Raw genomic sequence first — 11,480 nt, forward strand, 5'->3', positions numbered from 1 at the left:
AGGAACCAGAGCGGCGGCGATTGGGCGAGGAGCGAGCTCGTCAGCGCGCGGTGAGGCGGCCCCGGCCCCGCCCCCCGCGGTGCCTCAGGGTCGGGCGGGGGAAGGCGGTGGCAGCGGGGACGGCCTGAGGGGCGTCGGGGGCCCGCAGAGCGCCTCCGGATCGGCGGCCTTTTCCTTGCCCACCGCCGCCTCTTGCAGGCCCCGCCGCCTTTGTCTGCTTCCCGGAGCCACTCACTGGGCGGCGGAGGACGCGGGCCCCGGCGCGGCCAGTGTGTCCCGGCTGCGAGGGCCACGGCATCCGCGAGTTGCCAAGGTCACGGAGGCTTCGGGGAGCCGTGAGGCCGCTCCTGAGCACCTATACCTGGCCCTCGGCCCCTTGCAAGAAGTTCAAGTGGGCCGATGGGGTCCGGTGTCCACCGGTGAGAAACAGCAGCGCACTTTGTGCGATCCCTGCGAGCCCGGTGAGCGTTAGACTTGCTTGCACACCTCACATTGTGCTGCACGCAGGTCTGTGTGCTGGCAAATGGTAGGTCTGCTCAGGTTCCTTTTCAGGGCGATGGTACCGAAGGTGGCTTTGGGAGCCCATTCTCTGCATGCGTGCAGAGAATCGTACAACCATCCAACAGCCCAGGCTGGAAGGGAGCTGGAAAAATCATTGGTCCAACTTTTATGGGAGGGAGCCTAGATGAGGTTATCTAGCACCCTGTCCAGTAGCAGCATGGAAACCTCCCATGACAGGGACTCTACCGTCACATCCCTGGGTTCCAGTCACTGGCTGTTCTTACTGTAAAAAAATTCATGTTGCGCCTTGTCTTCTCCACGTGGCTCTTTGTGAAGAGAGATTGAGATACACTGATGTATATTGACATTAGCCCCCTGCCCCCAAGCCTTCTCTCCTCCAGAGAGATGAGACCTAACTCCTTCAGTCTTTCCTCATAGGGCAGATTGTCCTCACCACCCAATTCAGTGTCATCAGTAAACTTGATGAAGGTGCTTTCAACCCCCATCATCCAAATCATTGTGAAGATGGACAGCATGGAGACCAATGCCAGTGGGGGGGGGCACTTGTGAGAGGTTGCCAACCCAAGTTAAAAACATTAATCACCATCCTCTGAGTGCAGCCTGTTAGCCAGTTTTCTACCCATCTTGCAGACCACCTATCCAATCTGTGTCTTGTCAGTTTGTCCAGGAGAAGACTTCTTTGTGAATGGAGGCATGGCAAGAAGACTCCTAATGTTATAAATGGCTTACAGGACTTTGTAGCTGAATTAGTTTCTGCAGCTGTGGCTGCCAAACCGAGATGGATGTGGAGTGGAACCTTGCTTGAAGTAGATCACTGGAGAATGGATATATGATTGCTTTTTCACTTGAGCAGCCAAATAGGAGGGAGGGAAATTATTCAGAAGACAGCCAAAGTAAATGCTATTATTTTCTTCTTCTTTTGGTGTCTGTGTGGGGAAAAACCCAAAGCCCCATACCTATCAAATAAAACATGTTGTTCAATCTGAAATGGTATTTGTAGGCCTTGAAAGCTAGAAAAGAAAGCAGATAATGTTGTTTACACATTTTCTATTATTCTGAAACCCAGTAGTAAAGACACTCCTCCAAGAAGTAGGTGGAGGTTCAGTTTCCCATTCTGCCTGGCATGATTTGAATCTGCATCTCTCAGCTCATCTAATCACCTTATCTTCAAGCACATACACTTGATTTAACTGAACTTGCTGTGTTTCTCACCTTCTCCTTTTCTCTTTGGTCTTTGTTTCTTAGTTTATGTTTTTCTTTCAGTATTTCTTATACCTGTAGCTATTTTTTAACAGAGAGCATTGCAACTTTGAGAGCATACAGTCCACAGGGCTGAAGCTGTGTGTACATCTGTTGTAGGTTGAAACAGTCAATGAGGAACATGCCATCTATGAACATAAAGCACTTCTTTCCAAATACACTACTGATATTTCTGCTTAACTGCCAGATGAAGTTTCTAGTAAATTAGTTTTATGTGGTAGAGCTCTGGGATTTTAGCAGACATTTACACCATAACATTGCAAAAAAGTAACAGCCTGAGAAATCACAGAATGTACCAGAGTCAGAAAATGGCATTGAAATGCTGCGATAATTAGATTTTCTTCAATAATATCCTCCATGTACTTAGAAGTACTTTTCTGAAAATGGAGAAATGACACCAGGCCCTTCCATGTTCTCCATAAAGGTTTGGAACGAGATGATCTTTAAGGTCCCTTCCAACCCAAAACCATCCTGTGTGATCCTGTGACATACTGTTTAACCAAATTCTTATTTACTGAGTGTTCCCAGAAACAGCAGAGTTTCAGGATGCCTCTGTGCAGTATGTGGGTTCTTGTGCCACTGGGTAGCAGACCCTGCTTTGCTGACTTAGTACAGTATTTAATTATTCCACTGTGGAGATGTTAAGATGTTTTACTTTTTTAACTTGTGACATTGAGGCTCACTACTGTGAGCATCCTTGGAGCAGTCCCTTTTTCTGCCTGTGCCTGGTGGGTAGGGAAGGAGGGAGGGAATATGGAAATACACTCCAATTATGTAAGTTTGTAACTGAGCATCTGACTCAGCAGACAGATTTCACTGTTATGTTGCTCATCAGACCTGCTGCTTTTGTATAAAAGAGAGAGAGAGAGAGAGAAGAAAGATGCTAATGCTGCCTGAAAGAGTTCTTTTCATACAATTTTTGTTACCTGGAGGTGATAAACAGAAGTCATGGTTTCAGTCTGCTACCCTCCAATAAGAACAATAATTAGTGTTATTTGCTTGCCACTGTGCAGTCGAGTATAACCACATAATTACAGAAAGAGCAGAACAATGATATGAAGAAAAATCCCCAAACCCTGCAGAAATTTAAATTGCATAATTACACTCGTAGTTTGGAATTACATGTTGTTACCAGTACAATTTTCTCTCCTCTTCCTTTTGTGCCCTGCCTTTCTTACATCCTTTACTGTAATTTACATTACATTAAGCTATTAGCTCACTGTAGCGAGGAGTGTGTCTTACAGTGCTAAAGCATTACACTTTCAGGGTTTTGGTTCCTTCTTGGGAGTTTAGTCTCAGCAGTTTAAGAAATGAGTGCTCTGACCACCCTCCTGCTGGAAGTTGCCTCTGCCTCAGTTGCAGAGGGATGGTGAAAACACCAACATACCTGGGCAAACCAAACTGGGAATTGCTTCTCAGTTTTAATTATTTTATTATTTTCTTTCTGATTTGTCCATGCTCTCCTCTGGGCTGGACAGTGCTTGCTTCTCCTTGCTACTTGCTACTCTTTTCAATCCACCAGCAGCCTAGAGACTCCTATGTCTGGGTACTCATTGTAGGACTTCTGAAATCAAAGCTTGGTAGTACTAAGCATGTGATACACTAGTTGTTGTCAAGAGAAACTGTGACTGCTCAGCATATTTGACACTGGCTTGAATACCTAAATTGGTGTGTGCTTGGGTCGATAAACAGCTGTGGTAGAGGTCAGATCCACTGACCAGTAAGGACTTACATTGCCTTACATGGCAGAATCACCCAGCCTTGCATTGTTGCCAGCACTTCCAAAAGGATCACAAATACTGGGATATTTATTGTTTCTTAAGGCATCAGACTCCAAATAACTCCAAGTTTTAGTTCTCTGAGTAAACTTAGAGAAGTTTATCTCTGTCTAATGAGTACTTCTGAAAAAAAAAAATTAATTCCTTTGATTACACCTGAAAAGCATGATTTTTAAATGCTTCCATGCCAGGGGCAACCCAACAGTAGTCAGTTCAAGTACACAACCCATAAAATCACAAAAGCAGATCTCAGGTTTTCTTTTGGATCACCTGACACAAAGTTTTCAAATGTTTTTGTTCATTACCACTATGTTTCTGTCTATATATAGAGTCATTGTGCACATAGATGCACAGATACACAAGGAGCTTAAAAGTGATGACACTGCTTTCTCTTCAGACAATGTAATATAGGCAAGTTACTTAAACCAGTTGCTTACCATCAGTCACTGTTTTTAGCTCATCTTCTTACACTGAGCTGGCAACCTCAGAACTGGTTTTCAGAACCGAGTGCAAAATAAAATTGCATTATCTGTGAAATCAGGCCTTAAGCATTTCAAATGGTCCCTTGAAAAGTGTATGGCCAGAACACATCTGGCCAAAATCTGTCTACATATCAGTCTTCTACCCCTGCAGCAGACTGCAGCAGCTGCTCGCTCACATGGCAGTGATGCACTTCCCTACAGCAGCGAAAAATACTCAAAAGAAAACAAGTCAGTTTTACCAGCGATGAGCTGAGGAGCTCTGGGCTCCCTGTCTGAGTGGGAGGAAAGCAAAAACTGAGCTGTCTGGGCACAGCCTGCTCAGTACACCAAGTGAGGCTGAGGCCCCATGAGCAAATGAATCAATGACTGTAAAATAAAAGTACTTATCACAACAAGTTAGGCATGAGGGGACAAAATCAGCTTGCATTTAAAACTTTCATCTTGGCATTTTCCATTATGTATGTTTCTGACTTTGCATGCTTTGCTCTTTTTCTTTGTTATATACAGCATGTGTGATTACCCCCTGTTAAAAGGATAAAAAGGCAACCTGACATCCTGTAGGATTTTTCAGACTTGAATACAGCAGAGATACACCAGCAGACAAGAGCCACTACACTTGTTTGCACCGTTCAGCCACAGCAGAGATAAAAGTCCCAGAGTCACGGCTCTTCCCCAGGTATGGGGCCCCTATGTGGGTGGTGGTTTTTTACCTTTATGGTTTGTTTGGTTACCAGCATTGGGTGGACAGTGTAATGTATCTGTCTAGCCAGTGCTTCCTCTCTCTGGTTCAGATCACTTTTTTCTGCATAAATAGTAGACACCATTTGTTGTTTAAGACACTGTAACAGAGTATTCACATCCCCATCAAGGGATGGCTTTGCTTCTTTGTGGCTGTAGCATTAAATAACTGCAGTTCCAAAATTTCTTCCTTTTGCTGGCAGGTTGCTGGATTGTTGGCATGTCCAGGAGACGTGGATGTGCCACACACATTGGCTGTGCCCTGTGTGTAGTCAAGTGCTCTGAAAGAAACCCAGGCAACTTCCTTGTCCTGCCTGGCTCAGGAAATGTGGACACAGAATCATGAGGAGCGAGCAGGACATTGGGGGGTGTGGAGAGAAAAGAGGGCTGACCAACATGGCCTGCAAAGGTAAGAGGCCCTAGCTGCCTGTCAGTGTAATGCTCCAATCCTGGGGCAACCTGTCCTGCTGAGGAGGTCAAAAGCTTTCCTGTTCTGTGGACATAAATCATGCCCTTAGCCAGGTCTGATCTTTGCTTACAACCTGAACTGCCATCTGTGGAGAAAGTTGTATCCAGATACCAGGACTGTCCTCCCTGTCTTAAAATAGCTGCTTCATTTTAAAGGCAGAGATCTTGGATGCATTTTTTTGTTCCTGAGTGTTGCATCCCCAAAGGAGAAAATGCTCACAATTCTGGATTTATATTAGGCAACACTTCCTAGAAATGATCAGTGCTTAATTTGTGAAACAGGGGTTGCTTCTCAGAATCACCACTTGGTAAGCACCTGTGAAGAAGAGCTACCAGAGCTACCAGAAAGGATATGATTTGCTAATATAGTAGTTTAATTGAAGTTCTGTGGTTTGCATTTTGCTCTTCAATGGTGAAAACTTAACTGGAGCATAAGGTTCAGTATCTAAGTGACAGAATGTCTGAGAGCCAGGTGCTTTCCTACAAGTTATTGTGTTCTATTTCTAACCTTGATCTCCTTTGTCTCTTTCCATTCAAGATGGTGCAGCACCACTGGACTGCTTTGCTTGCAGTGACAGGAATGCAAACTGGTGATGGATTTTGATCTGACTGGTAAGAAAAAATGTCTACAGGGTGAGACTGGGTGCAGAACAGATGTTTCCCTATCCTTGTGCGGGTGGGAGATGCTACAACCCCAGAGCACAAACCAACCTCTTATACATTTGTTTGCTTGGGCAGTGGTTTAATGCACATTTTACAGCACAGATACTTTGTAAGAAAAAAGCAGTTCTGCTGTGTGTGGTACATCAGGATTAGTTCTATTGCTTATTAAGATGTTGTCTACGCTTATTTTCGCCTATTCCAAAGAAGGTTCTGGTGGCTAAAGCCATAAAAAACATTTTGTACCATTTCACCTAGTTAGCTGCAATGACCTTGAGGTAAATCCCTTGTGATTTCCCTACAGCATTACTTTTGCCACCTTCTTGGACTCCCCAAGCATGACACTAGCACAAGGATTTTGACTATAACAAAGGGGGTGAGTTCACCAAGTATTGCTTCACAAGAAAGAAAAGCAAAATAAAATTAAATTAAATAATTCCCACTTGCACTTAGCTCTAACTGACAGCATCTAAACCTGTGACAATGACATGGCTGCTGCTGCTGCTGGCAGCACAGATGACAACACTGTGTGGGGGTGGAGGAATCGGGCTCAGTGAACTCGTGGTAGGTATCTATGTGCAGCCAGCTATCTCTTATGCAATTGCAATACATATTACCACCTGAGCTACTCCATGACTATTCATTTGTCTGGCACAACCTCCTTGCCTGAGGAAATGCTGTTTATACAGATAAGGTCTATGGACCATCTTTGCTACCCCTCTAGAGCTCCCGTGAGTTGACTAGCAAGTTGCACTTGATGGAGCATGTCCTTAGGGTGCCATTGACACTCTTTCTTGGGTGACACACTTCAGCTTTTCACACTCCACAGGAGCATTCATGCATTGTCCAGCAGTTGCCACACATTTAGACAGGCTACCTACCATACAGTGATGTGAGATAAGTCATTTTAATGACATGTGACAGCAAACTTTGGAGATTTTTTTCATCTTATGATGTCTTTCTGGGAGAAGAGTTGCTGCTGAGAAGAAATCATTATTATGCCAGCAAGAATACTTACCTAGCACAAACTATTTCTCCAGTAAAGGAAGGTTTTTGCAGCCTCCCCAGATTTTTAATATAGCTGCAGTTTTTGCTTTTAATATAACAAGGCTTCCTAAAGTGCAGGTTCTGAGTCATTGCAAATGTCAAATATAAAATAATTAATAACAAAATTGATTCCCACATTAACCCAAAGAAAAATCTAGTGGTCCAGAAATACTCTCATTAATCATTCTTTAGACCAGTACTGCCAATCTTAGAAATCAAAAGTCATGAATTACACCTGCTCCCCACCTAAACCATGGTTTAAAGATCAGAAGTCACATTTTTGTGGCTAAATCAATCTGAACTATTTTGTTCGCCTTGTGGTAACTTGAGACTGTATCTCATCCTTGGATCACGTTTTTAATTATGCTTTAAAGTCTCCATAACAACTGCAGATTTCCTGTTTAAGGAAAGCCAAGATTCTCCTACATCTGAGGACACTGTGGTTAAAGAAACAAATTTTGTTACTCTGCTAAAAGTGCAGGTGTTGGCCACCATGAATACAGCTGTTTCAAAGACAGATGACATTCTATGGGATCAAGTAATACACTGGACTGATTGTGAAATTTTATCTTCACATACCTTTGATTTACTTTTTTTGTTCTTAGAGCATCTTGACACATAAATACTTTTTTTTCCCCCTCTGCATTTAGGATTTTGTAGCTTAAATATTGTCTCTACTGGTGTGCTTCAGGGACAATTTTGAGGTTTTGGTATGCCACAATCCACCAGGACTAAAAATGCTGCTAAATTTTCTGATAAAAAAGCAGAAAACTTAGCCCAAGGGCTTTATAAAAGGGCCATAGGAAATTCCCACATAAGAAAAAAAAGAAACATCACAACAAGTTTAATACAGAACAGACACTTTACATGTTCTCATAGTTGAAGCCTGCACAATGGGACAGTTGTGAGTTAAAGGTTTGTCTCTATAATCATAAAAAGAAATTTAAAAATACAATAGAGAGTCATAAGTCCTTGCAGTGAAGCACTTCCAGATTTCCTGTATCATTTTTTTCAGAGATTTCCTTAACAAAGTCTATCATCCTGTCTTACCCTGGGATTTCCATGATCTTTAAGCACTGTCCTTAGAGACACTACCCAAGTAATCTTGGCTACATCTGCACTGTGAGGGGAAGAGGGCTTGGGAACACCAAAACCATGTCCTCTTGAATTCCAGCCAGCCTGGTGTCAGCTGAAGGCAGGGTACAACGAGCCTGTCCCAGGCTGGAGGGACAGGCAGACAAGGCAGGCTGAGCCCCCTGTGCCCAACATCCATAGGCTCTCTCTGCCTCTGTGAGGCTCTGGGGCATCAGAGCAGTCCTGGACTGCCACTTACTGCAACAACAGCATCACCCTTGGCTTTCCAGGGCTATCCCTCCATAAAATAAATCACCTAGCTTTAGTTATACCAGTGTTGTTGTCATTGCCTCATATAGGAACATGTGGGCATGCCAAAGGGTGCTTTATCCAGCATTGCCTGGGGAGAATGGGGATGCTCATTCAACTCCCTGTTGCTTTAGCTCTGTTGGTAAAGCACTGTGCTTCAGCAGCACAGCTGTGTAGACACAAAACCTGTGTGTATGCTATGCCTAAATTGGGGAGTGGGGGAATGGATCTGCACATCTGCATGTGTGAAGTAAGTTCTTATCACCAGCTGCCTGCAAGCCAAGCACATCCCCCTCACACATGAAGGCCCCCAGTTTTGCCCTGTGGTTTCCACAAACACCCTCCTTCCCTTCAACTCTGCTTCTTGCTGTTGCTCAAACAGGAACTGCTGTGCATTCACAGCCTTTAGTAGGTGATGCTCTAATCTCCCTTTGGCATCTCCCTGCCAGCTGCCAGTGCAGCCATGTATACATCTGAGAGCAAATTTTCTAGGACAGCACCACGAGGCAAAATGCTTTCCCTATTTGTTTTCTCTGTCCTTTCATCTGATCTCCTCCTGCCCCCCTCCCCCAAGTCCTTTTTTATATCCTCCTCCCCTTTTGCTGTCCTCTGAGTGCAAAACCAAATTGATACTTGTTCCTGGTGCTGGGACCCTTATGTAGGTCAACCCCTGTGAGTCATGAGTGTGGTCTGCAGTCAACCTACAGCTGCTTCATGATGCAGAAGGGTAATTTCTTGTGCCGCTTGCCCTTGCTTTTCTTCCTCTACTTCCTTGGCAGATCCAGAAGTGCCATGCCATGCCAGCCCATCTGGCTGTGAGCTGCAGTTTTGTCAGTCCAGCAGCCCAAAGCAACTTAGAGGCCTTCCTGTTTGGTGCCTCCTCCCCGACAATGCAGAGCCCTCTTCAGAGATGCAGGTCCTTACAGAAGTGACTTCCCCAGTGGAAAAAATACTGAATGAAGCAGAGCTGTCCTACTTGTCATGTTCCTGCTTGACTTGCTGAGGCATTTTCGAAACTCCTCTGAGCCCTGCACCCACTCTTTTGTAGGGTCCTCAGCACTGTGCATGTCTCAGTGTGAGCCTCAGTCTCTCTCCCACAAGCTTTCAGTAACAGAAATGGAAAGCAAATCCAAGTCTTCGCCCCATCAGAAACCGCAGCTGCAAAGCTGTCCTACTGTTGCATAAGCTGCTTTTATTTTTGAACCTTTAGACCTGTAGCACATCCTCTACAAAGGTTAAATTCAAAATTAGCTGCACAAGCATAGAAAGGAGAGAGGAAAGTCCGTCTCTTGGCATACATTATAGTCCCCAGCCCCCTCCAAAACAACATGGAAGTGTCTCTGGTTCAAGGCAGCCTACACAACAGCGAGCTGCAGGAGCTGTAAGCTATTATTTTAGTTCCCAAGGAAAGTAATTACTATAGCAACCAACACATCTGAATGGCTCTTTGGCTGCTACTGAGATACAAACAACTTGTGCACAAAGGCACATCAGAAACGTGCTGTGTAAAACGTTCTCGGGGAGCTCTGCTTTTTGTAGAGCTTTATAAAACGTGCATAACAGGCTTCTGAGAAATGACTGCCAGAATAACAGCAAGCAATTGTACCATGCCATGATCCCAAAATAACCTAATCAATGGCTCAGTATATTTGCCCCTGAAGAGACGAAGCAAAAAAACTGCAGGCTCCATTTTAAGCCTGTGTGCCGGGAAGTACCCAGCTGAGCTGAAGATACATTCAATAAGCAGACAGTAAAATGGTGGGGAAACGTCTCCCCTTTTGTTCTGTGTACTGATGCAAACTCCCAGCAGGCTTCAAGTGCCAGCTCATCCCTTGGGCTTATACAGAGTTTGTCAGAAAAAGGGATTTAATTACAGCCTTGTAATGCTGGAGGGTGTAAGAAGTCATGTCTGCATTCTTTTCTGTATCTGTGCAGCAATCAACCCCCACAGAACCCATCTCCAGCTGCAGTGCTGGGTACATCACTGTTGCTATTACTGAATAAGGAAGCTTCTTGAGCAACAGCAAACTGTAATCATTGGCCATTGCTTAAGTATTACAGCATTTGGAGTGTCTCTGTCACCTTCAAATCAAAATGCCACTGGTGTAATAACAGCTTGATAGTTTCTGGTACCTGCCTGCAAAGCAGCACCACTTCATGGTGCTGAGACAAACAGCTTAGATCCCCTTAGGTCCAAGCAATCTGGCCCAGGAGTATTGTCCAAAATTTCCCCACAGGACACATAAACACATGTCACCTGTCTCAAGGATGGTGAGTAGCATTAACATCACACTCCTGCTCCATTGCACAAGGCAGCTCTGATGAAAATGGTGGCTATGGATCTGGGTAACAGAGACAGATAACAGAGATCTCTGTTACAGAGTTAGATACTGTAAGGGAGCACAGAGTTAGATACTATAAGGGAGTACAACATGTCCCTTCCCAAATCTGAACTGCCTTTTAAAATTATCTTTTAATCAGTTGAGTCCTAAAGTCTTGTTCTGGGCCCAGAATAAACTGAAAATTACAGCTGGATTTAACATAAAGACAAAATTAAGGAAGGAAATGTAGTGATGTAATTTATTACAGAAGTGCCCTATGACCAAACAGAAAAAGGATCTTGGCATAGCAGGTTCTGCATGACAGAGTTTTGGTTGACTGTAGCCTTTTAAGCAAAGTCACTTTATTTTGGATTAAAGAAAAACATCTGAGAAAAGCACAAAAATAAAGAATTCCTAAGAAAATAGCACAAACATATATGAAATCCAAGGACTCACTTCTGTCTTACAAAATGGTAGCCACCCTATAAGCACCAGGAGTTTTCAAACTGCCAATCCCAGGGAAGTAAATTCTCCTCTGTAATTTTTCTCATTATAAGTTTGTTTTCTCATAGTAGCTCCCTCTCAAAAAAACCACAAAAAACCAAAAAACAAAAAACAAAAACAAAAACAAAAAACAAACAAAACGAAAACCCAACAAAACAGTTCTTTATCACAGTGTGCCTTTTTATAAGCTCTTTGGTTGGGGAAAGACAGGACCACTCACTCACAGGATGACTTCCCAGTTTGCCTTTGCTACTAAACAGGAATATCTTGCCTGGTTTAGAGGAGCTGGGACCAGTGGGACCAGGCTTCTGGGCAGC

The 11,480-nt window shown here is 44.0% G+C and overlaps 1 long non-coding RNA gene across 3 annotated transcripts; it reads left to right on the top strand.

Annotated features, from left to right (window-relative positions):
- Window positions 1-131: 131 nt before the first annotated feature.
- LOC113957318 lies at window positions 132-11,244 on the top strand. Of its 3 annotated transcripts, none has more exons than XR_003531124.1 (5): window positions 132-461; window positions 4,550-4,718; window positions 4,984-5,189; window positions 5,787-5,860; window positions 9,118-11,244. It is a non-coding gene; the product is annotated as an uncharacterized LOC113957318 (long non-coding RNA). The 3 variants fall into 3 exon arrangements; XR_003531123.1 differs by lacking the exon at window positions 9,118-11,244 and adding an exon at window positions 6,213-6,344; XR_003531122.1 differs by lacking the exon at window positions 9,118-11,244 and having other exon boundaries at window positions 133-461; window positions 5,787-6,178.
- Window positions 11,245-11,480: the final 236 nt, after the last annotated feature.

This window comes from Corapipo altera, unplaced genomic scaffold (genome assembly GCF_003945725.1).
Source record: "Corapipo altera isolate COAL_440 unplaced genomic scaffold, ASM394572v1 76, whole genome shotgun sequence".
Classification (NCBI taxonomy): Eukaryota; Metazoa; Chordata; class Aves; order Passeriformes; family Pipridae; genus Corapipo; species Corapipo altera.